The sequence below is a fragment of the Camelus ferus genome, chromosome 1, assembly GCF_009834535.1.
Source record: "Camelus ferus isolate YT-003-E chromosome 1, BCGSAC_Cfer_1.0, whole genome shotgun sequence".
Taxonomy (NCBI): domain Eukaryota; kingdom Metazoa; phylum Chordata; class Mammalia; order Artiodactyla; family Camelidae; genus Camelus; species Camelus ferus.
In genome coordinates, this window is record NC_045696.1 from 60494365 (window position 1) to 60521016 (window position 26652).

At 34.6% G+C, this 26652-nt stretch overlaps 1 protein-coding gene across 5 annotated transcripts in view; it reads right to left on the bottom strand.

The window, feature by feature from the left end:
* ZNF148 (zinc finger protein 148) overlaps positions 1 to 26652 on the bottom strand; it is a 106479-nt gene that overhangs the window by 73054 nt on the left and 6773 nt on the right. For 3 of the 5 annotated variants that reach the window (XM_032480853.1, XM_032480856.1, XM_032480859.1), the window contains exon 2: positions 5848 to 5928. The gene's annotated coding sequence lies outside the window, so the exon portion shown is untranslated. Of the gene's footprint in view, positions 1 to 5847; positions 5929 to 19653; positions 19811 to 19966; positions 20100 to 26652 lie in introns of those variants that run through there. The other 2 variants (XM_032480854.1, XM_032480855.1) reach the window with 2 other exon arrangements.

The window sequence follows — 26652 nt, forward strand, 5'->3', positions numbered from 1 at the left end:
TTTTTTAATCATGAAAACAATCAACAAATAACTGATTCTGAAAACAATGAACAAATAACTGATTCTCAACAAAGGTCTAGTAATTATGTAAAAGAACCACATGGAAATTCTGAAGTTGAAGAGCACAATAAGTAAAACAAAAAATTTACTACAAGATTCAAGATGGCAGAAGAAAATCAATGACCTTGAAGATACATCAGTAGAAACTATCTAATCTGAAGAACAGGGAGAAAAAAATGTTCAAGAAAATTAAATAGTCTCAGAGACCAACTTACCAACATTTCTGGAGTCCCAGAGAAGACGAAAGAAAGTAAGGGCAGGAAAATAATTTTTTTAATAGAACACCAAACAAAAAACTTCCCTTCAAAGTTAAATGAATCTCAAGTAGGATAATAACAAAGAGACACACCTAGACACATCACAGTCCAACTGCTAAAAACAAACACAAGGAGAAAAATCACGCAAGCATAGAGAGAAAAATTACTCAGCTTGTGAGGGAACCATACATGATTAACAGTTGAATTTCAATCTGAAACAATAGACGCCAGAAGACAGTGGGATCACATTCTCAAAGGACTAAAAGAAAAAAGCTGTCAACCAAGAAAGCAGCAGAATTACCCTTCAAAACTGAAGGCATAGTAAACAGTTTCAGATGAACAAAGACTGAGAGAATTTTTTGTTAGCAGACTTGCTGTATAAGAAATACCAAAAGGAAGTCCATCAAGCTGAAAGGAAATGACACCAGACTTAAATACACAGAAAAAAAGAACACCAGAGATAGTAAATACATGGGTTAAACTAAAAGACTCCATAAACATATTTTTCTCACTTCTCTTAACATCTTTAAAAGACATTAGAATGTAGAAAGCAGTGATTATAACATTGTATTGCTGGTCTACAGCATATATAGATACAATATATTTAATGACAGCAGCACATGAGAAGAAAGAGAAAATGGAAGCTATATTGGAGCAAAGTTTCTATATTTTACTGATACTGACTTAATGTTTACTATTAAGCAGATTGTTAAAATGCATAATGTAAGCACCACAGCAACCACAAAGTATCTTAAATTATGTTTGGAAAAGAAATCAACAAAGTAATTAATATGGCACAGTAAAAAATATTCAATACAAAAGGAGGCAGTAAAGGAAGCACAGAGAAACAAAAGCCATAAGAGACATATATAAAACAAATGGCAAAATGGCAAACATAAATTCAACCATGTCCATAATAAAGTGTGAATGTCTAAACAGCCCAATGGAAAGGCAGAAACTTTCAGACTGGACAAAAAGTAAGATTCAACTATATGCTGTGAACAAGAGACACACTTTACATTCAAGACTGAAAGTAAAAAGATGGGGAAAAAGGATATACTATGGAAAAGGTAACCATAAGAGAGCTGGAGTGATTATACAAATATTAGACAAAACAGACTTTAATACAAATACTACTGGAGATAAAAAAAAGATATTTCATAATGACAGTAATAAAGAGCCCAAAAATAATAAAGCAATAAGTAACATTACTAAAAAGAAAAACAGAAAATTCAACAATTATACTTGGAGATTCTGATGCCCCACTCTAAATAATTCATAGAATAACTAGACAGAAAATTAATAAAGATATAGGAAACCTGAATCACACTCTCCACCAACTAGACCTAACTGGTATATACAGAAACTCCAGCAAACAACAGAATACCTATTGTTTTCAAGCACATATGGAACATTCTGCAGTACAGATCAAATGCTAGGGCATTAAACAAGCCTTACAAGTCATACGAAGTACATTCTCTAACCACAAAACAATTAGATTAGATATCAACTAAATTAGCAACTGGAAAATTCTCAAGTGTCTAAAATTAAACCTCACAATTCTGAGTAATACATGGGTCAAAGAAGAAATTAAAAGATAAGTTAGAGAATATTTTTAATGGAATGAAAACAAAACAAATATAACAAAATTTATGGGGATGCAGCTAAAGAAGTACTTTGAAGGAATTGTATAACTTTAAATATATTTGAAAAAAAAAGAGGAGTCTCAAATCAATGACATGAGCCTCCACTTTAATAAGCCAGTAAAAGAGCAAACTAAACTATAAAGCAAGCTGGAAAGAGAAAGAGAAAAACAAAAAACTAGAGAGAAATGTGGTTCTTTTAAAAAGATCAACAAAATTTGCAAACTTTTAGGTAGACTGACCAACAACAAAGAGAAAAAATACAAATTATCAGAATCAGGAATGAAAGAAGGGATATTATTACTGACTTGACAAAAAAGAACTATAAGGGAAGGAATATTATAAACAAATATATGCCAACAAATTAAATGACTTCTATGAAATTCCTAACAAGACATACATTGCTGACACATAAGCTGATTAAAGAGGGAATCAGAAAAATCTGAATATAACTAAATTAGTATTTAAAAGTCCACAAAGACCTAGAGATTATCATACTAAGTGAAGTCAGAGAGAGAAAGACAAATATCATATGATATCACTTACATGTGAAATTAAAAAAAAATCACACAAATAAACTTATTTACAAAACAGAAAGAGACTCACAGACATAGAAAACAAACTTAGGGTTACCAAAAGGGAAGGTAGAGGGGAATAAATTGGGAGTTTGGGATTAGCAGATACAACTACTATATACAGAATAGATAAATAACAAGGTCCTACTGAACAGCACAGGGAACTATATTCAATAGCTTGTAATAACTTATAATTAAAAAAATGAAAAGAATATGTATAACTGAATCACTATGCTGTACACCAGACGCTAAATCAATTATACTTCAATTAAGAAAAAATTTTTTAAAGAACTTCCCACAAAGAAATGGCTTCACTGATGAATTTGATCAAGTATTTAAGGGAAGAAATACCAATCCTTCACAAACTCCTTCACAAAACAGAGGAAGAGAATATTCTTTGCAACTCAATCTATGAAGCCAAAAGTTTCTTTGATATAAAGACATCATATGAAAACTCTACTCCAATGTCTCTCATAAACACAGATAAAAAAATCCTCAAAAAATCCTTATAAAGTATTAGCAAACTGAACCTAGCAACAGATTAAAAAAGGACTATATACACATCAAGACCAAGTAATATTTACCCCATAAATGCAAAGGTGGTTTAACATCTGGAAATCAGTTAATGTAATACAGCATATTAAGAGAATAAAGGACAAAAACCACATGGTTATTTCAATAAACAAAGAAGAAAAGCACTCAACAAAATCCAACAACCATTCATGATAAAAACTCTCAACAAACTAACACTAGAAGAGAACTTCTTCAAACTGATAAAAAAATAACCAACTAGTATCATGCTTAATGGTTAAACACTGAATGTTTTCCTCCTAAAAATCAGGATGCCCATTTTTACTGCTTCTGTTCAACACTGTACTTTAGGTTCTAGCTAGTAAAATAAAGTATGCAAAAATACATACATACGTACATACATACAGCAACTAAGGGCATCAAGATTAGAAAAGAAGAAATAAAACTGCCCTTATTCTCTAGTGATATGATCTCATACGTAGAAATTTCCCAACGAATCCACAAAAAAATCTATTAGAACTAGGAAGTTCAGTAAGGTCACAAGATAGTAGATCAACAGACACAAATCAATAGTATTTCTATAGTGAAATGACAGCTTTATCATCATATCTTCCTATTGAAAATTTGAGTTGATTTAAATTTTCTTATTATCCCTCAGTAGAGTTTTGAAATTTTTTTCAAGTAGACTTCTCCCAGGCATTTTATCTTTTTAGTTGCTTACTGTGTATATATACCTCTTCTTCATTAGTCCTAATTTTACAATTTATATTAAAATATCATTTATGTATAATTGATTTTATAAGCACTTCCTTTATTGAATTCTTTCAAAACTACCAGTACAAAAAGTAAGTATGCAGATGAATTGAATAGAACTGATTTCAAAAACAGGACCCCCCCCCAAAACAAACATGGAAATTTAATATATGATAAATGTGGCATTTCAAATATGTAGAAAAGAAATGCATCATTCAATAACCGGAATGGGGACAACCAGTTAGTCATCTGGGAAAAGGTAAAGCTGCTCTCTACATTTACTTGCTTATACCAAAATCCAATATAAATCAAGATTTTAAACAATTTAAACCAATTTAAAAAGTAATAGAGGGGGGAATGGTATAGCTCAGTGGGAGAGTATGTGCTTAGCATGCATGAGGTCCTGGGTTCAATCCCCAGTAACTCCATTAAAAAATATATATATATATAAACAAACCTAATTACCTCTTCCACTTAAAAAAAAAATGCTTTAAGTAATAGAACACCTGTTAACTTTTTTCAAGTACCATAGTTCACGGAATCTAAAACTATCAACTGTAAGGTACACAACTATTTTATGTCACTAAGGAAAAAATTATGCCAAACTATGACAAACCAGCAATTCACGTCAGAGATGTTATAATGTGGAGGAAAAAGTGAGTCTGACAATCAGCGGTGAAGACCTTTTAAACCTTACAGAGGAAATCCCCCCACCCATGGCCATGAAGAAAAAGATCACTAAATTCAACTATACAAAGTTAAAATGTCTACAAAGCAGAAACAAAATCAAAAGAAGAGCAAAAACTGAGTGAAAACAATTTACCTAACATGTGACCTAAGAAATCACTGAAAATACATATATGGTCAATGATAAAGGAAAAAAAAAATGTTCAAACTTGTAATGAAGTTTTGAAAAGCAATACTAAACAATAAAAAACTGACACATATTAAAATGTTTGACCCTAACTAGTATTATCAAAGAGATAAAGAGATTCTCATTTTCCTAGACTACTGATACTGGGGCAATCTTCTTAGTTGTGCAGTTTGACTACCAAATTATTAAATATACACACTTTTTGACCTAACAATTTTTCCCTTACGAATTTATACTGCAAACATATTTTTAAATATGTGCAAAGATATATCCAAGATTATTCATTATATTCCCATTTATCACTGCAAAAAAACTAAAAACCTAAATATTTACAAATAGGAGGCTAGTTAAAATAATTACGGTACATCCAAATAGTGAATACTATACAGAATGCAATGAAAAGGAATGATATGCAAAGATACAGAGGTTAACAACAAAAGCATGCTGCTAAACAGATATGATGTGATCTCATTTGTATAAAGATTATATAAATATAGGTATACATATAAATGTTCGTATATGCATGGCAAATGTCTGGAAGAATATACACACACATGAATATTAACAGTGAATGGTGGGGGAGGGTGCAGCTCAAGTGGTAAAGCACATACTTAGCATGCATGAGGTCCTAGGTTCAAACCCCAGGACCTCCTCATAAAATAAATAAATAAATAAACCTAATTACCACCTCCATCAACAAAAAATTAAATTAAATTTAAAAACAAACAGTGAATGGGAATAAGCTTTTTTTTTTTTTACATTATAACATTCTCTACTGCTTAAGTGTATATTCCTCCTAAAATAAACTTAGTAAGAGTAAGAAATGTTAAAGGAAATCATAAAATATAGCCACTGAACCTGCTAATATTTTTACATCCTCACTTTAAAAGAATCCTCATCCTATAGATAGGTCTTCATCCTATGGAACTAATAACATTAATTCTTTTCAATGTATAGACGTTCATATCTATATATAATGATATCACGCTATCTGTATATAACATTCATGCTATATAGAGGTATAAAGGAAAAGGGAATTGTCCAGTAAATGCAGAGTATTATCCGACAGTTGAGATATGCATGTTCATTTTCAAGTATATGGGCATCTATCACAGGTAAAAACTAAAGACTGAGTAAAAACAGTGTTGAATTACCTCTATAAAACATATCAGGCAAATGCCCATCCCGCCAGATCACTTGGTCGAATCTCCAAGCTGTTGATTCCTTCCTCTATCCTATAAAAGTACAAAAATACAGGTTATCTCCAACCAAAAATCAGGATTAGATATATTCTTAAAGCCAGGTAAAATATTTGTATCTAAATGTGCTAAACCTGACAAAATTCCTTCTATGATAGATACTGTTGGATTAAATAAAATTAATAACAACTAACAGTTCAACTATAATGACCCATCAGTGCTAAATGATATCATGAAGGTAAGAAATGACCCAGACAGTAACTGGACTTCTTCAAATTTAACTTACAGTTGAGGATTAGGATTTCTTTACTATCAGGGCAATAACTTAGAATTATCCTAAACAACTTAAAACAGGAAAGAGGACACAAAATGTACTTCATTAAAATCATATGTTGATGTTCTCAATTACTCAAATAGTACCACATCCTGATGAAATCCCACAGTAACATTTTCCTCAGCTCAAAAATCTACTTATATTAATACAGTTTTTGAAAATACAAAAATATTAAGTACTTAAAATTTTCAGAGCAAAAGTATTTAATAATGCTAAAATGGTCCATAGATATTTTTTAAATGTCATGCTATAATCAACCTTTTAGCAGAGACTAATTGGACACATTAGTTCAATGTGTTGGTATTGGTAACACCCTGTGTTGGTATTGCATTGACATTGGACACATATAATTTTCTTCCTGCAACTGGGATATTTTTTCCTGGTATATGAAATGGAGGTAAATAGAGAGTGAAAGCTAAAATTTTATTAGAAGCAAAGAATATGCCAAATATAATTTTTATTCAGAAATAATAAAACATTTTATATAACAGCCCTAATATATCTTGGGGGCTCAATAAATATCTTGTAAATCAATAAAAGCTATAAATGTAAAAGCAGAACAATTAAAGAAACTTTAAATCTGCAGGAAATAACCAAGTATATTAACTCAAAGTTGTGTCTACACAATTTTATCAAGGGATTACAAACACTACAGCCTTTCTTGATAATTCAGCATTTTCTAGTCCTTAGCCAGTCAGTAGCTTGTTGCCCAACTAGTTACAAACAAAAAATCTATTTTAAAATAATTTATTTCTACTAAGCTCTTAATTGCCTGCTTCAAAGTTTTGTTTCCAAGCATTCAAAAGAGATATATGCCATTCCTCTCAATTATGTAAAACTACTTTTAAATATGTATTTCTGTAGCTTTACTGTCAAAAAGATAGTAAAAAATCATACTACTGTGGTTGAGTCTTTTAAAGTTGACTGGATATATCTAGTCCACAATCAAGACATTACTACTTATGTCACCACATAATAATAGCAACATCTTCAGCTGGACAAATGTTTTCAAAATGTTAATATTCCATTGAAAACATATTCACAAAAAGTGTACTCACCTTCTTGCATCATTTTTTATTGAAAGCCCTAAATTAAGGCTGTCATACATCAAAGACTATAACTAGATACATTAAAAGATAAGGAAACAAAAATAAAATAGTGAAGCAAGAAGGAAAAGGAAACATGCCTTACTCCCACATACACACATCCCCCACATGCACAAAATAATATAACCTCAAATTCTAAATCTATAAACAGAAGTTTTGGAATATCTTTCCTATCACTTGTCCTCTACCATGGAAATTCACAACTTCCCCTAACTCACCTGCCACATAGTCTCTGTCTCTGGAACCCTAATTCGTTTAGCATCATCTACCAATTTTATTTCTCCTTCCAAGCCTCTATCCCTCTTTCTCCTTTAGCACTCCTCTCCATCAAAAATGGGGAGAAGAAAATAACCTACCAGGCTGGAAACTAAGACCAAGTACAAAAAGAAAGTCATAAAGTTACTTGGACAACCACCCAATGATCAGCTAAGATCTTCCTCTTTCCCAGTCCCAATTTCCCTACTTCAGGAGTTAGTGAATACACCTGCTTAGCAATTCCTCTGGTTTAAGATTGTGCTGGCTAATTATTCCTTGATTACAATCACTTGTGCAGGTATACTCACATTAAGACAAAACATATATTAAGAAAGAAAATAAATGAAATACTTTGCAGGGACCTTAGCTACAATCCTTCCATTAGTTTTGATAGACTAACAGCATTTCACTGTATTTACTGGCATGTAGTCTGATCCATTCATTAGGCCAACATTTTTGTCATTAACTGAGTCAACATTTTTGATCACCTGATAAGTATATAACACACTACATAAGGTTCCTAAGACAGGCATAAAACACCATGGTCTCTGCCCAAAGGAGTTCATAATTTAGCAAGGATGGTAAATAAACATACAACAAATAATGTTTGCAATGATAATGTAATGTGTTAAGTGCTATAATTAAAGTTTGAGCAATTTATCATAGGAAAATCAAAGCAACAATCAATTAATTCTCCCTTTGTTACCTTTCCAAAAGAAAAGGAAAAAGTGATTTTTTAACATTGATTCCACATTTTAGAATGCAATAAATACCACAAGCTTTGTACTTTGCTCAGCAGTGCTCCTAGGTCTTTGCAGATATTAACTTAACTTAGTCCAAACAACAAACCTACGAGATTGGTGCTATTATTATTCACACTTTAAGGGAGAGAAAACTGAAGGGTTATAAAACTTACCAGAGGTTATAAAACTAGTAAGTGGCAGAACCAAGGTCTTCATAATGATCTACAAGGCCCTCCACAATCTACTGTGCTATCCTCTCCTCCTCCTCATCATCACTACCACTACCAGCACCACAGCTTAAGAATCTGAGAGGAAAAATGCTTAAAGTCCTTTAGCATCTTTTAACTAGATCATATTTTAATTAATCAAGTTCTGCTTTTACATTACTTCTTACTTTTGTGATTTAGTAAGCTTTCTGAATGATGCTTTAAAAAAAAGGTGAAGAAAAAAAGTTTCTTCCAGGAACAGATTTCTATGAATATGGTTAGAATTTCTATACAGTAACAAAGCATAGACATATGTGTCCTTTTAATTTACACTACTTGCTCTGAGAATTAAAGTTGTTAGAACTCTATCTGAATGATGGTCTCAGAGTATACTTTTCACAACCAGATCTATCCAAAGGAGGAATGACAGCCTCCAAAATTCAAACCAACCATCCCAGTATCTGCGCTAACCAGGTTTTTTCACAACCATTTTCCATGTTTACTTTCACCAAAAATTAATTATATTTCATAATTAATGTAATTAATCAACTTGGTTAAGAAAGAAAATCCTACAAAGGGGTAATAAGATAAATTCTTAAAAAATAGTTGACCAAAGTGAGTAAAATAAAGCCACCAACTGAGACTACTCACTTTCCCTTGGCTTTTTCAAATCACCTATGCAGTAAACATTTGTCAAATAAGAAACTAACTCTACCCACGTTAGAAAATACAACAGTAAGCATTTTTAGAAAATCCTTAGACTATAAATCACTAAAATGACTGAACTAACCTTTAAATCCAAATCACCTGTTGAGGAAAGACACCTCCCCAAAGCTAACCCTTTCACAGTCAGGATGATAAACTATCAAGCAACTATGTAATCCTTTCCCAAAGTCACTAACAGAAACTAGTTTTTAAGAGTAGTAAACCACTAAAATCAAGGAAAAGCTGCTTTATTTTTATAGGAATTTTTACTGAATACTTATCAATTTTGTAAATAATCATAAAATATTTTGCACTATTATGATCAACATTACTAACGCGAATTTTTAAAAGATCTCAAAGATGTTACAAGCACGCTCTGACAAAGTACTTCACAGTTTACAAAGTGCTTTCATCTGTCACATTGCATGTGCCTCCCCCCTGCAATTACCTAAACAGGTATTATTGTTTGTCTCCATTCTACAGATGATGAAACTGAGGTTTAAGAGGTTAAGTACCCAAGGTTATACAACACCAAAGTGTCAAGGCAAAGACTTCAACCAGATCATCTGCCTCCAAATAAAAGTCTACTTCAACACAGCACAACAAGAAAGGTCATTCCCAAGTTAAAATATATTTAATGTTACTCTTAGCAATATTCCGGGAGTCAGAAAAAAAACCAAACATCTTTGAAGTAAGGATAAGATCAATGAATGTAAAATTTAAAATTAAAATTCTACCTACAATAAAAGTCACCATGTAAATAAATAAGAAATTAAATTTATCTGATTTTTATAACAAAAGTTATCCTACTATAATAACTAAGGGAACCCTAGAAAATATTATAGGAATATCCATTTAAAAATTAAAGGTTAACGATTTAAATTTGATTTTTTAAGTGTCAATTCTTTATGAACAAATACATATTAAAACATTGTTAAAAACCAAAGATAACAAGAGTGAACTGAAATTGCTACTTCCAATATGAAATATAATTACTCATTTAAGAACATGCAAGTAGTCCGTAAAAAAGCTAATTCATCATTTGATAATTTTACCTTATTCAATACCAGAATTAATTAGTCATTCTTATTTCCTCTGTCTAGAACATATGCCCGGAATTACATAAGGCATTAGACACAATGTAGAAGTGTGACCATACATAAAAGAAATGGTTTTAATCTGATTAGGAATCTGAGATTTGCCATCAATCAGAGAACACCTTAAGAAGTGGCTGCAAAGGAGCCCAGTGATTTCTCTATAACTGCAATAACTATATTAAGTTTGAATAACTCATGAAATATATTAGTGAGTTTTTTTTTCAACAGTAGTAGTTGATTTAATGAGCTAGCTCATCATTTAGAAACCCTAGCATCTATTAACATAGAACGGACATTTTCTTATTTGGGGCCAATTTACTCTCAATTAAAAAACTAGGAATGTAAAAGCAAGATATTTTATCTTACCTTTCCTTTTCTACCTATGAATTAAGATTAAATTGGATGCACAATACAAGATTTTCAATATTGTTTTAAAAAATGTTTATTAAAATATTATGTATTACTAGAATTGTTAAACATCTTAAATACAAATAATCCATTAAATAAACACATCTTTGAAGAAAATACCCAGAATTCACAATTTCATTTTTATTAAACTACATTACAAAATTCTATTTATGTGATAGAAGCTTAGTAAAATAGCATTCATCTTTTCCCTGGCACCCTCTTGAACTAGCTGACTACCTTCCAAAAACTTCCTAGGTGTCCAATACTGTGGTTTATAATTGAAGCAAACATTTATATAGCGCTTAAAAGTTCACAAAGCACATGGCCATAAACCATTATTTGCAAAGCTGAAATAACCCACTGGGTGGAGATTATGCAAGTTCACAAAAATTAAGGGACTTTAACTTCCAGTCTAGATAAGAAGGCCTAAATCTGTTTTTCCCTGCCCCTCTTCACCAAGCACAAGTATAAACCATGGAAATAACACAAGGGACAACCAAAAGAAAATTATGAAAATTGGTAAGAAGGAAGCTAAACAGTTTGGGACTCCAAGAGAGAAACAGAAAAGCAGGAGAGTGTTTTATATCCCAACACCCATCAGAAGGCGGCAATCCAGACTGGCATTTCCCGACCACCAATTCAGCAACAGAAGGTAAACAAGAGCCACACTCCTCCCCGAAATTAAAAAGGAGTCTCTGTGCAGTATTAAGCAAGAAGATCAACTGGAAGCCCAGCCAAAAACAAAGACCAGGAGAAGCAACTCTTCCTTCCTCACGTGACCTGAAACTTCCGTTTTCCACCTAGAAATACAGAGACAAATGGGCAAAACTCAGGGACCCAACTTGGCCAACAAGCAGCTGTTTGGGCCAAGATTCTCCTTCCTCACCCAGAAACAAAGGGACAAGGAAGAATCGGAGGATGAGGATGGGTACCAGTAGGAGGATCCCACAATAATCCTCTCTCTTGAAGAGACATCCAGGAGCTTGGTAGGGAAAAATGCCTTCTACTCCCTCAGGCAGAACCAGGAAGGACCAGTGGGAGCCCCAGCAGCATCAGATAAATCAAGTCAACCATAAAGGCTCTGAAAATTAAACTGCCATTAGAACCAAAGCTCACAAAAGTGAGCCAAGACCTGCATGCTAAACCTAAATAGGGTGACTGCATGCTAAAATTAAAAATATTAAGGGCCCACAGCTTCCTAACATAATATATAACATAGAAAATGACATAAGAAAATCACAACATGAGTGAGAAAAGATAATCAACCAAGGCCAATACAGAGATGAATCAGATGCTGTAACTATTTTTTAAAAATTCTAAAGTACCATAATACAAAATGTTTTAGCAATTATAAATTCTCCCAAAATAAGTGAAAAAATGGAAAATCTTAGCAAAGAAAGAGAAGTTATAAAAAAAGAAGCAAAAGGAAGTAACAGAACTAAAATTACAATAACAGAAACTTTAAAACTTGCTGGATAGGCTCAATACAAACATGGAGTTAGCAGGGGTGAGAATCACTGAATTTGAGGATAGAAAAATAGAATTAGCCCAATCTGAAAAACAAAGACTGAAAAAAAAAAAAACTAAGAGTCTTAGAGAACTGTGGGGCAGTAACAAAAGATCCAATGTTAATATCACTGGAGTCCCAGAAAGAAGAGAGAGGGGACGATACAGTATTTGAAGAAATGATGGCTGAAAATTTCTCAACTGTGACAAATACAAACTTACAGATCCAAAACACTGAGCAAACCCCAAACAAGATAAACCCAAATAAATTTACACCAGGACACACCATAGCTAAATGCTCAAGAACTAAAAAAACAAAGAAAAAACTATGAAGGTGGCCAGACAGAAACAATGTATTATCTGTTACGGAACCGCAATTAAAATAACACCAGATTTCTCATCCCAAATATAGAGGCCAAAAATAGTGGCAGAATGTATTTTAAATAATGGTGGGGGGGGGTACACTACCAACCAAGAATTCTATACCCACTGAAACTACTCTTCAGGAATGTCTTAGTCTGTTCAGGCTGCTATAACAAAATACCACAGAACAGGTGGTTTATAAACAACAGAAATTTACTTCTCACAGTTATGGAGGCTAGAAGTTCAAGATCAGGGTGCCAGCATAGCATCTCTTCCAGGTTGCAGACTTCTCTTTGTATTCTCATATGGCAGAAAAGGGACAAGTGAGCCTTCTTGGGGGCCTCTTTTGTAACAGCACTAATCCCATTCATGAGGGCTCCCCACTCATGATCTAACAACCTTCCAAAGGACCCAACTCCAAAATACCATTACATGGGGCATTAGGATTTCAACATTTAAATTTTAGGGGAATACATTCAGGTCACAGCAAGGAACAAAGGAAGAAAAATTCAAAACATCCTCAAAAGAAGAAAAACTAAAAGAATATGCCACAAGCAATCCTACCTGTAAAGACTGGCTAAAGTTTTCCAAACAAGAAAAAGAATAGAAATATGGATATACATAACAGACTATTTTTCCATCATTAGTTTTACAGATGACATTTAATGACTGAAAAAAAAATTATACTACTAATACTAAAAACAATTATATTTAAAAGTCAAGAAAGTAAAGGTAAAAGAGAAGTGAAGTTACCACACTTGAGTCGAAATAGAAAATACTGATACCAGGAGACTGTTATAAGTCACATATACATTAAGTAATAACTACAACCACCACTATAAAAACTATAGCAAGACAGACTTAGAAACATTATAAATCTTTCACAAATTACAGAAGATGGAATCCTAAAAAATGTTCTCATAATCTACAGGAAGGCAAGAAAAAGAACAAAAAATGAAAATCAGAGAAAATAAACAAAACATAAATAATAAAATGACAGACTTAAATGTTAATATATATCAATAATTACCATAAGTGCAGCTGGTCTAAATAGACCAATCAAGAAAGACTGGCAGAGCGGAATTTTTTAAATGGCTATATGCTGCTAACTATAAAATTAGTAACACACATTGAAAGAAGAAGAATGGAAAAGCTATGAGAATATTTATTTTTTAAGCAGAAAGGCTACACTATTAACAACCGACAGGGTCAGCTTGATGTATATAGACGACTACACCCAACAACAGCAGAATACATATTTCTTTTCAAGCACCCCTAGAACACTCACCAAGACAGATCATATTCTGGGCCATAAAACAAACCTCAGCAAGTCTAAAAGAACTAAAATAATACAAAGTACATTTTTTGACCACAACGGATTCAAACTAGAAATTAGTAACAGAAAGACAACTGAAAAATCTCTGAACACACAAGGATAAACACACTTTTTAAAAGTCCATAGGTCAAAGAGGAAATCTCAAAGAGAAAAAAATTTAAATATATACATAAAAATGAAAACAATGTTAAAAAATATGGGATGCAGCTAAAGCAGTAGCTAGGAGTAAATTTATAGCACTAAATGCTTAATTAGAAAAGATCCAAAATCAGTAACTTCATTACTTACCACAAGAAACTTAAAAAAAAAAAAAAGTGCAAAATATAAACCCAAAGTAAGCAATAGAAAGGAAACAGGAGCAGAAATCAATGAAATTAAAAATAGGAAAATACAGAAAATCAACAAAGAAAAAAATCTGTAAGCCTCTAACATGACTAACAAAAATAAAAAGACACAAATCACCAACACTAAGACTGAAGTAAGTGTATCACTAAGATCTTGCAGCACTTAAAAAGATACTAAGAGAATACTACAAAATAACTTTACACTTTTAAACTGAACACTTAGAAGAAATGAACCAATTTCTCAAAATCACACTACCGAAACTAAACCAAGATGAAATCAATAATCTAAATAGTTCTATAACCACTAAAGAAAAATGAATTCTTAAAAGACAAAGGGGCAAAAATCATTCGATGGAGGTAGGATAGTCTTTTCAACAAATAGTGCTGGAACAATTGGACATTCATAGCCCCCCCACCCTCCCCCCAAAAGTCTAGACCTAAACCTCACAACTACATACAAAAATTAATTCACAATGGATCATGAATGTAAATATAAAACATAAACTACAGAATTTTAAGAAGAAAAAGAGGAGCACCTTGAGGACTGATAGAAAAGAGTCCTTGGGCTTGGCACCAAAAGCATGTTCCATAAAGAAAATAAACCAAACTTTATCAAAATCAAAAACAAGTACCTGGTGAAAACCTTCTTAAAAAGATACAGCTTATCTCAGCTACAGAGTAAGAAAAAATGTCTGCAAACCATATATCTGACAAAGGTCTTATATCTAGAATATATGAAGCTCTCAAAACTTAACAGTAAAAAAAAAATTCTGATTAAAAAACAAGCAAAAGACATGAATGGACAACAAATAATATATACAAAGATATTTAATATTATTAGCCATTAGGGAATGCAAATTAAAACTACAATAAGATATCACTAATACCTATTAAAACAGCTAAAATAAAAAATAGCAATAATAACAAATGCTGGCAAGGATGCAAAAAAAAAAAAACAGATCTCTCATACATTGCTGATAGGAATGTAAGATGGTACATCACACTGAAAAACAATTTGGAAGGTTCTTATAAAACAAAACATGCCCTTGCCATTCAACCCAGGGAGCTCAATCTTAGGCATTTATCTCAGAGAACTGTACACAAAATCCTGTACATGAATGTTCATAACCACTTTACTATTAATAGAAAAATACTGAATATACCAGAAGTCCTTCAACAGGTGAATGGTTAAACAAAATATGTATTAATATATCATTATATTAATCTAGAGATGGAAAATAGGTCACCAGGGAACAGGGAGGGATTTTGGGGTAGGGTACGAATATAAAGAGTAGCAATAGGGGTTTTCTTTGTGGTAGTAGAACAGTTCTGTATCTTTGCCGTTATGGTAGTCACATGAATTTATATATTCAAGAAAAATCACATAGAAGTATAAATACACAAATGAATTAGGATTTTTAAAATGGTGAAAACTGATGGGCAATTTAGCTAACAGTAATATACTAAAGTCAATTTCCTAGTTTTGATGTCTTTTTAGAGCTTTATAAGATGTCACCACTGGAGGGGAAGCTATGTAAAGGACACATAGGACTCTACCATTTTTGTAACTTCCTGTAAGTCTATAATTATTTCACAATGAAGGTTTTTAAAACCTTGTATGAGATGGGGGCAGAGATACAGATGAAACAGGACTGTCCATTAACTGCTAACTACTGAAGTTAGGTTATTGGTATACAGAAGTTCGTAATACCATTGTATTTTTTTATCTATTTAAATTTTTCATTGTAAAAGGTTAACAAAAATACAAGAATGCCATATATCAAAACACTAATAGCAACTTCTTCCAGTTAATGATTTTTTCTTTTTGCTAATACACATTTAAAATTTTTCTATAAAATAATTTCCTGTATAAAACAATTTTTGAAGAAATTTTTGCTCATATGGTCTTTTGTCCAACTTTTTTAAATTGAAGTACAGTCAATTACAATGTGTCAATTTCTGGTATACAGCACAATGTCCCAGGCATGCATATACATACATACATTCATTTTCATATTCTTTGTCATTACAGATTATTATAAAATATTGAAAAATTCCCTGTGCTATACAGAAGAAACTTGGCTTTTTTTTTAATCTGTTTTTATATATAGCAGCTAACATTCGCAAATCTCAAACTCCTGAATTTATCCCTTCCCACCCCCTTTCCCCGGTAACAAGATTGTTTACTATGTCTGCGAGTCTGTTTCTTTTTGTAGATGAGTTCATAGTGACCATTTTTTCTTTCTTTCTTTCTTTTTTTAGATTCCACATATAAGTAATATCATATGGTATTTTTCTCTCTCTTTCTGGCTTACTTCACTTAAAATGATGATCTCTAGTTCCATCCATGTTGCTGCAAATGGCATTATTTTATTCTTTTATGGCTAAATAGTATTCCATTGTATAAACATACCACAACGCCTTTATCCAGTCATCTGCTGATGAACATTTAGGTTGCTTCCATGTCTTGGCTACTGTCTATAGTGCTTCCATGAACACTGGGGTACATGTGTCTTTTCTAATTAAAGTTCCCTCTGGATATATGCCCAAGAGTGGGATTGCTGGATCATATGGTAAGTCTATTTTAGTTTTTTGAGGAATCTCCATACTGTTTTCCATAATGGCTGCACCAAACTACATTCCCACCAGCAATGTAGGAGGGTTCCTTTTCTCCACAGCCTCTCCAGCATTTATTGTTTGCGGATTTTTAAATGACGGCCATTCTGACTGGTGTCAGGTGATACCTCATTGTAGTTTTGATTTGTTGTCCTATTGTTTCACTCATTTTTTAAAAGTAGTACCACAGAAAAAAAAAATTTTAACTTAAAAAGAACTCTATTGATATTTCTTCCTCTCACAACACAGAGCTTAATTTGAAAATATTTCCTCTAAATACCCAATTTATATTTCACCCAGTTACATTTCACCTGAAAGTTCTAATATATTTTTCTAAAATTAACCAAAAGAATATTGCTAGAAAAGATTTACAACCAGCACAATAACTGACCATAGTGATCCTCACAAAACAGAACAGATGTCTAAGCTCAAGATACCCTAAGATGTTTTAACAATTCCAGTTGGGTTTGCATTTGCAATGTTGCCTACGGTATCACAATTAACTCCAAATTGATTTTTTTTTCAATTGTATATGGTCTTTTTTAATTTTTCAAACTTTTCTCAAAAAGCAGATGCTGAAAAGTTTACAACAGTTACAAAGTCATGCTGAAGAATTCAACAAACACATGCAATATCTGAAAAAGTAACAATTCACTGACTATAAGAATCTCACAATGCCATTTTAAAATTTTAGCTCAATTATTTAAATTTATCAAGCAAAGTTGATAAAATATCATTTCCCTCAGTAATTAAAACTAATTTTAATTAAATAAGTGAATTAAAATTAAATTATAATAGAAATAACAAGAGACCTGAGCTCTGCATCATCTGTAGGAACTTGGGTAAGTCACAATTTCTCGGAAACTGTTTCTTTATCTGCATACTGAAAGAGTAATCTTGTTAATCTTCCAGCTCCAAAATCCTATGTACTACTGCCCTGAAACAGACTTCATAATCTTTGACCCATGGCCCTTCTAATGACAACTTTGGGAAAATATTTATAATAGATACAATACAGAGAGGCCAATTACATTATAAACACCTTTCATATGCAGAATACTACTCTCAATATACTAAAACCAGGTCTTCTCCATATCAACACTACTGATACTTTGCACTGGGTAATTCTTTGTTGGGGGGATATCATATGCAGTAAAGTGTTTGGCATTTAACCACTAGATACCAGTAAGATACCACAGCATGACAACCAATGTCTCCAGACAATGCCAAAATCACCTCTGGTGGAGAATCTTTGCTGTTAGATTTAAAACTCCCAGGGTTCTTTGGAAATGGAAACGGGAAAGAGAGACAGTTTTTGTTTTTGTGACATAGGAAGAAAGGCACAAGAAACTCTAGGAATGAACAAAACAAAGCACAGCTAATATAGTAACAAGAATGAGAATACCAGTACATTAAGCTGAAGAGAAAATTCACAGGTATTCCATCTGTTAACTTCGTAAGCATCTTCAGTAAAGACAGCCAAAGGTTTTTTAATCAGAAATTAATGAAGTTAACATAATTCCTCTTCTCTCCAGCGACTGGGAGGAGGCTAAACATTCTCAAGTTACCAGCTATTCTTTAACCACTAAGAATACCCACACAAAAAACACATCCACCCACAGTTAAATACAATAAGCATCTCTCTGTTTTAATCAAATGAAAATGTGCTACAAATACCATGAAAAGTAACACTGAGGAATATCCTCCAGTCTTTTATGTATTTAAAGAAAGGCTAAAGACATTGAAAGTGGAGAAACTACATACATCTAAATGTTACAAAAGTGATTAAATCTTCTCACATTGACTTTCTGGCTCTTTAATACTCACTATAAAATCAACTCAGCCATATTTTCCACCAAATAGACAAATACCCAGTTTCCTTAGTCTATTCTTGGACAGGTCACCAGATTGGGAATAAGAGACCCAGAGGCTATTCCCAGCTGCAAACAGACTGGTAATCTCAAACAAATTATTCACTCAGGTTAAGGTTCTACACCCATATCAAGCTGACAATACTGAAAATCTGCCCAGAAACAAGCACTGAGAAACCCAGGACTTCCTCCCGCACCCAAAGGACAACTGCAAACGTATTTTTAGATTTATTAAATCTAAAAATCTGAATAGAATTTTATTTATAGAAACATTTAACATACTTGAAATTTCAAAACTGTGTGGTGCCTTTACCACTGCCCTTGATAAAATTAATAAATATTCTTTTTTAAAATCACATCATGCCCAATTGTGCAAACCTTCATATGCAAATTACACTAATGATAATTACGTAAAACAAACAAACAAAAATGCTGTTTTTAATTAAAGCTCTTGGGAAGGGCTTTTAACTTTTGCATTTCCTAACTCTAGTTTTTAATCTGTTACACAAGTAGTTCTTTTCTGGCACTGTAAAAAGTGCTTCACGAAGTCTGGAGAGCAAAAGTTTGCCCTATAGCCTAATTCTGGAAAGGCCTTAGGATTGTTTTTACCACTAAACATGCAGGTTCTAATAGCGCAACCAGTACACGGATACAAGCGTACATTTCTGGCTCTTGACACCAAGTTAAAAAAACTGCCTAGTAGACCAAGTTACCCGTCTGACCTTTTCGCACACCATAAAACTGTAAACACAATACAGTCCAATGTAAGATTTGACAAAAACAGGGTCAGGACGGAAAGGAGGGTGTCAATTAATGTTCGTCGGCCCCCGCTGTCAGGCAGACACTTCTTAGCCGCGGAGAAGCCACTCACAAAGTTTGCCATCCCGCTGGGGGAAGGGGCCCCGACTGCGCCGCGGGCCCCGACCCGGAAGACGCGTGTCTGGAAGGCCCCACCGCCCGCCGAGGCCCGGGAGCGCCAGACACTCGGGTAGGAAAAGCCCCGGCTTCTCGGCGCTTCGCCGCCGCCTCCTCGCACGCTGGGGCACTCACGCACGCGTGCGCACACTCACACACGTACACACAACAAAAGGAAGCCGTGCGAGCCGCGTGCGGAGGTTTGCTCCGGCGCTCCGGAAAGCTCCTCCTCCCGGCCCCCGCGCGCCGCCCCGGGCCTGCTGACTTACTGCAGCGCCCCGCGAGGGCCCATGGGTGCGCGGATGTTCGCGGCCCACCGGCCGACCCAATCCGGCTGTGATCCGCTGCGTCTGCGGGCGGCTGCAGCGGCTCAGGGCCCACCACCCGCGCAGCTCCGCGCCGCTGCTCCGCCCGCCGCCGAGCCAAGCGCCGGCAAAATCCCGCCCCGGCAGGCCTGCGCTCCCAAAGCCCAGGAACAGGAGGACTCCTACTCCCCGGGTCTCTTAAGACATAAAACTATAAGATGTTAAACCCCTTTCCTTAATGAACCACTAATCAAAAGTAGTATCCAACATGGCACTCCTTAGAATAAGAAATCTTTCAGTAACCTCTTCTTTAAACCTTGCTCTTACTTCTCCACACCTTAGTTTACTCATTTTAGTTTTCCCCTTGCCTGTTTTTAACCTAACAGCTGCATTTTCCCCCAAAAATAATTTGCCCTAAACCGTCTTTGCAATTTTACTCTTTTGAAATTTACTTTTCTAATAGTAACAAGCTTCCTCATTAAGTCCCTTCCATCTCCCACTTACCTATACAAAACCTCGCCACTTTTCTAATTTTCATCAGCGCCTACCAAACCAATTCATAAGTAACTCTCAAACACTGCATTTTCTGTCTGTTCTCTCATTCCCTCAAAGCTAACGCTCTCCAACTTAACACACAAATTTGCCCTAAACTGCCCTCAAATTTTGTGAACCTATTCCAGAGAGGCCACCAGTCACTGAAAAATCTATTTCCTAAACCTACCCCCAACAACTTAAAACGATCTTTTCAAATATTCTCTACCAATTCACTTGTATCATTCATAACTAAAGACTCTAATTACAGAACCTAATCAAATTAACACATTATCTCTACCATTATATATATACATATATATATGTCTACATTACATGCAGGTGTATATATACGTGTTAACAAGTATAGAGGGGACCCTGCAAAACATCAAGTGTGTATTTCATTCCAATCCCTTGGATATTGGCTCTTCTCAAATTTACAAGGAAAACTCCACACCAACCAAGATTTTCAGGCATCCAATCCCTATCTTTTGAAGTTATTTACCTATGTTAAATTAATGTATCACTTAAAACATACTGTCTCCATTTCTACTATAATCATTCCTAACACGTTCCTTAAAGTATCTATCATTAGTCTAACCCACACAATCCATTCAAATATTCAGAATATACCCCCACATGCCAAGGCCCAGCAATGTCCAAGGCTGGTCCCAGAAACAATTCTAGATCAAATCAGGCAGATGACAGCTAAGTTGTGAGTTGGGCAACGTGGCCTCCCTGGGCAACTTTAGGCCTTCAAAGCTCTGGATAGTCTCCAAAGGTCCTTCATTATTAAATTTGTTGACTGAATAAATGTAGAAGTAAGGGAGGAAAAAAAATGGTGAATGACCCAGGGCTAGATTCTGGAATTAATTCTGAAGCAAAGCTGCACTAGGAAGGAACACAATACTATTTATTTTGTGCTTTCCCATATTTTTCTCACTGTCACTAAATATGCTCTCTCTCTCTCTCTGTCTCTCTCAAACATGAAGTAACATCAAAAACCCCGATCTGAACAGGGAGGATCAGTCAGTATTCTTTGCTCAGAGGTTGAAAGAGTTAGTTAATCATGTGAGGAATATAATGCAAATACGAAGGATTTGAAGCGTGCAGCATTTTCCCCTTTAACAGTTTAAAATGTCAGCTGCTGGGACCACAGCAAGGCACTAATGGAGAATTCCAAAAAGCAGTTAGGTAAGCACTTCAGAGTTAAGTCTTTGATAGTACAAGGGAAAAGTTGACAGAAGACAAAGTCTGACAAAAATCAATACTACTGTATAACTGGACAAGCAAAAGTTTGAAAGCAGAGATACAAGCCAAGAAAAGAGGCCTGGTATAGGTCTTAAATATCATCAATGGAAGATGATGGTTTCAAACCCTGAGGTCATAATACTGAAGATTTAAAAACGAAACAAAAAAAGAAGCAATGTTTCAGTTTTAGCTATATTTTGTTTTGGAACTGGCAAGATTTCTCCTTTAGAGATGTTCAATAAATGATAAATAACTAGAAATAAGACAAGAAAAAAGCATATTTAAAACCATATACCTGGAAGTCACCTGTATATAGGTAACAAATGAAATAAGAAGACAGAGCAGACCAGCCTCCTAAGAACACTAAGAAATATGATATCAGCCATAGACAAAAAAAAAAAAAAAAACTACAGAAACCATTTTAGATCCCTTAAGACATCTTCCTACCATCCACCCCATTCATTCCACTTTTTACCTGAACCTCTTTACATATACAAATTACCACCACACAATTCAAAGTTTAATGTAGTTTTCAGGCACTCAAGTAGAGATCAAAGATCTCAGTGTCTCTATCATTCATGCTATTTAAAAAAGAAAGTTATGCATGATGTACTATCCCTTTAATATTAACATAATAGGTAAGCAAGGACTGTCCTTACATGCACAGAGAAGGAAGTGTCCTGGCATTGTTTCCTAGGTTATGTTTTCTCCGTATTTTCTCTGCTACAAGCTACTGACTCTCCTCTTCATCTTACCTTATTCCTATTCGGGTCAGCTCCAACCTCCTCATTCATTTCTATCCATTTACTAGCTCCTATCAGCTTGCTCATGTTCTACTGTCAACAAACTACCCTATGTCTTTTGCCTTTCACATTAGAACACCTCTACCTCACCCTTTTTTCCTTTCATTGTCTAATTTCTAATCCACAAATATCTCTCAGCTGAATTTATCTCAGTATATTATACATGAGTGGTTATGATTTTGCAAGTATAATTTATTTATAAAAATCTAAAGAAGTCCATCCCCACGCCACAACAATTTAGATCACTATCGACCCTTGTCAGGATACCTCCTCATCTTATCTCAGCTTGGCTTTCCGTTTCCTGGACAAGCCGCTTCTCTCATGACTTAGCTATCCATTCTCCTACTCCTTCAACTTGATAAAGGACCAGCTGCTCCTTGCTCCTCAAGGTCACTCTCGCTGTTCTCCTTTCACCAAAAAATCTCTTTGTAGTTCACGTTACTCATTTAAACCATTCCATCTGCAACATCTACCAAACTCCAGGATCCCTTCCACCTTCCCTTCCCAAAGACGTCAATTCTACTTTGTCCCATATTCAGCCATTATTCTCAGCGACTGAGGTGCTGAAGAACTTTCTGCACCCTGACCTTCCTCATCTCCTAAAACCTTCATCTGCATTTCAGCCACCCACACATACATACTGAAAACAGGTCATCAACTGGAAGTGCTGTACCACTAGGATTGTAACTCCAGAGACCTTTTATTTTTTTTAACCACAACTACTGTATTTTCTAGCTCTACACCTGCTCTTCACCTCCTTCTGGCTTCAGTTATCTTCCTACATAATTTAAATCTGTCCACCAGCAATTTTAATACTGTCCTCTCCAGAATATCATGACCTCCCATTATATTAACCATGCATCTCCCCAAGAAGAGACAATCTCCACCAACTGTTTTTTTCCACACCCACACAATGGGTGTTAAGCACCACCAGAAAGCTATGAAATCTTCTACAACTGACTTATTCTAAATACAACTCTCCATCTCATTAACTAATCCAAATCATTTTCATATTTAAATCTTTAATCCCATCAAATACTCAATCTCTTCCATAAAATTCCCTCAGATCACAACTTCTCCACCTGTAATCAAATCCTCTTATAGCTTCTAAAATGCTGTTTCTCTTCATCCATCTGTTACTTCTTGCCTTCAGCTTTGAAAAAAGAGTTGTTCCTTCTTCTTAAAATAAACTTCTTAATACAATTCCTAGAGCCGATGATTCCATATTTTCCCAACCCACTCAGTCCTTTAACCCTATGCACTCTGGTCTCTGAACTGCTCTCTTGCAGACCAAAAAAACAATTCGATGCACCAAATCCTATGACCCACCACCCAAGTTCTTGTCCTCTCTTTGGCAAGGACACTTGAACTACCTCCTTTGATTTACATCACTATAACACAAGATTGTACTCTGATCTCTCTAGTTGTTTCTTTTGTCTCCAAAGACTACTAGTCCTCTTCTTAGCCCAAATAGTGGGTATTTTCCCAAATTCTGTCCTGGAGCTATTTCTAATTCTCTCTACCTCAGGGTCTCATCCCTTACCACTGCTTCTACATTTTCTATCCTCATACCCCCAGCTCCCCAAAAGAATCTTTAAACCATCACCTTCTGCTACAATCTAATTTAATCCTGAAGAATTAGAATATATAATGATTTCTTTTAAACTGAATTCTTCAATTACTGCTTCAATGATTAGTCCAAATAATTTCATAGCATTCAGCACCCTATCAAATCCAGTATTAGTAGCTTCAATTACCAACTCTATGTACGTATTTCCAAATCTCTATTAGACCTCTTTCTTCAGATGAATCCGGTATTTTTAACTCTAGCTAGGTAACTCCCCTTCGATACTTCCACTGGTGCCTCACACAATGGTCAGTGTCTTAAAAACCAAAGTAGCCATTTTTTCCCCACCAAAATGATTCTGCTAACTGATCCAATAATTTCTGTTAATGGCACCACCATTCTCATAGTTACCCCAGGTTAAAAGCTCTGGAGTTTCCCTTAACTTTTTCTTTTTCTCCAGTGTTTCCCAAAAGCCCATCTGCCATCAAACCCTTCAATCCTTTGAAATATTCTTGTATCAATTCCCTTTCCTTTTATTCCCACTACCACCATCCCAACTTAGATTCTCAATACTTTCACTTTTATCATAGCCTTCTAACTTTGTCTTCTAGTTACTAGGCTCTCGTCATTGCAAAAGAAAAAAAAAAAAAAACAGAAAAGAAAAGAAAAGAAACAAAACAGGTCACCATATCAGTAATTTTAAACCCACTCAGAAATCAGTGGTTCTCCACTGCATACTAAGTCAAGTTAAAACTCCTTAGGACTCCAAAAAATAGAAACTACTCATTTTCCAACAATCATGGAATGGATAAATACACTGTGGTATATTCATACAATGAATCCTAGAGAGCAATGAAGAAGAATGAACTACTGCTGCATGCATCATGGATGAACCTCACAGACATGATGAGCACAGGAAACCAGATGCAGAAGTATGATTTCACTAGTATGAAATACAAAAACATACAAAACTACTCTGTGTGACAGAGGTCAGAATAGTAGTTACTTTTGGTTGGAGGAGACCAACCTGGAGGTGACACATGAGGAAACCTTCTGGGATGCTGGGAATGTTCTATATATTGAACTGGGGGGTGGTTACATAAATGGAAACCTAAAAGAATTCACCTGTACTCTTAAGATTTGAGCACTTTATGTAAGTTATTTCTCAATAAACAAATTTTTAAAAACCAGTTTGGTCTGGATTTTTAGATGTTTTATCTACTTTACAGCTTTATTTCCCTCCTCCATTCATGAACTCTAAATTCCAGCTCAACACGTCCATAATCTTTCTCACTGTCACTCATATCACTCCCTCTTCTTGCAATGCCAACCCTCACCATCGTGCCTGCTATAATCTTATTTATCCTTAAAGCATTAAGCTAGGTACCAATTCCCGCACAAAGTTGGACCCGCCACCGTGCTTCTGTCAGACAAATGTGTACATATTTTTGTCTCTGGATAAACTCCTGAAGAATATGAACTGTGTCATATATAAACATGTATCCTTCACACTGCTTACCAGAGAACCTTGACACAGTAAGCATACAAAAATATTCCCTGAATGAATAAATGCTGACAGACCATCAAAAGCACCCTCCAACCTAACCCTTCCTTCTCAAACCCATCTATCAATGTCTCCACTCACAAATTTGTTTCTCAGCTTACATATTTAATCATTCAACAAACAACAGAGAACCTACTACATGTAAGAAACTATCTACACTAATGTCCCCCCACCAAACTACTCAAAAATGTAATCCAATTTCAGCTGCCTCTTGAATTTTCCCTCAATTCTAATTTTCTAGTCATCTTCTCCTTCTCTCTCCATCCAATCACATCCTACCCCCTTATTTCTAATCTTCCTGTTATCAAACTAATTCAAACCTTCTTAGTTTCTCCTGTAGCCTCCTAACTGGGCTACTCACCTCCAATCTTACTCTACCACCACACTGCCCCCAATCTATCCTGTATAAAGTACCTGTTGTCAGACTAAGGTATCTAATATACAGTCCTTGATTCCATTCTCCACTTTAAAAAATTCAATAGCTATACATTAATGATATATGCTAGCATGCTTTAATCCTATGTTAATATACTTTAATATTCAAATCCTCACAACCTTTGACAGGAGGTTTAATGATTATCAATTTCCTGATGAGAAAACTGAGTCTCAGAAAGGAAGTAATTCTCTCCATACCCATAGTGCAGGCAAACAGAAGGGCCAAGACTAAAATCCAGCTTCTGTTTGCTTACTAAGCACAACACTGTATCATATCAAATACAAACTACTTAGCTTAGCTTTCAAAGCCATCCATTTTCAACCCAACCCCTAATGACTCTTCCTACCTTATATCATATTATACCCTATTCATGAACTCTATGTTCCAAACTACAGGTTGTGATCAATTATTTAGTTTGTCATGAAATCACTTTAATGAGGGACAGCCATCTCTTTTTTTTACTTTTTAACCAAACAGAATAATAGAAAATATCCAAGT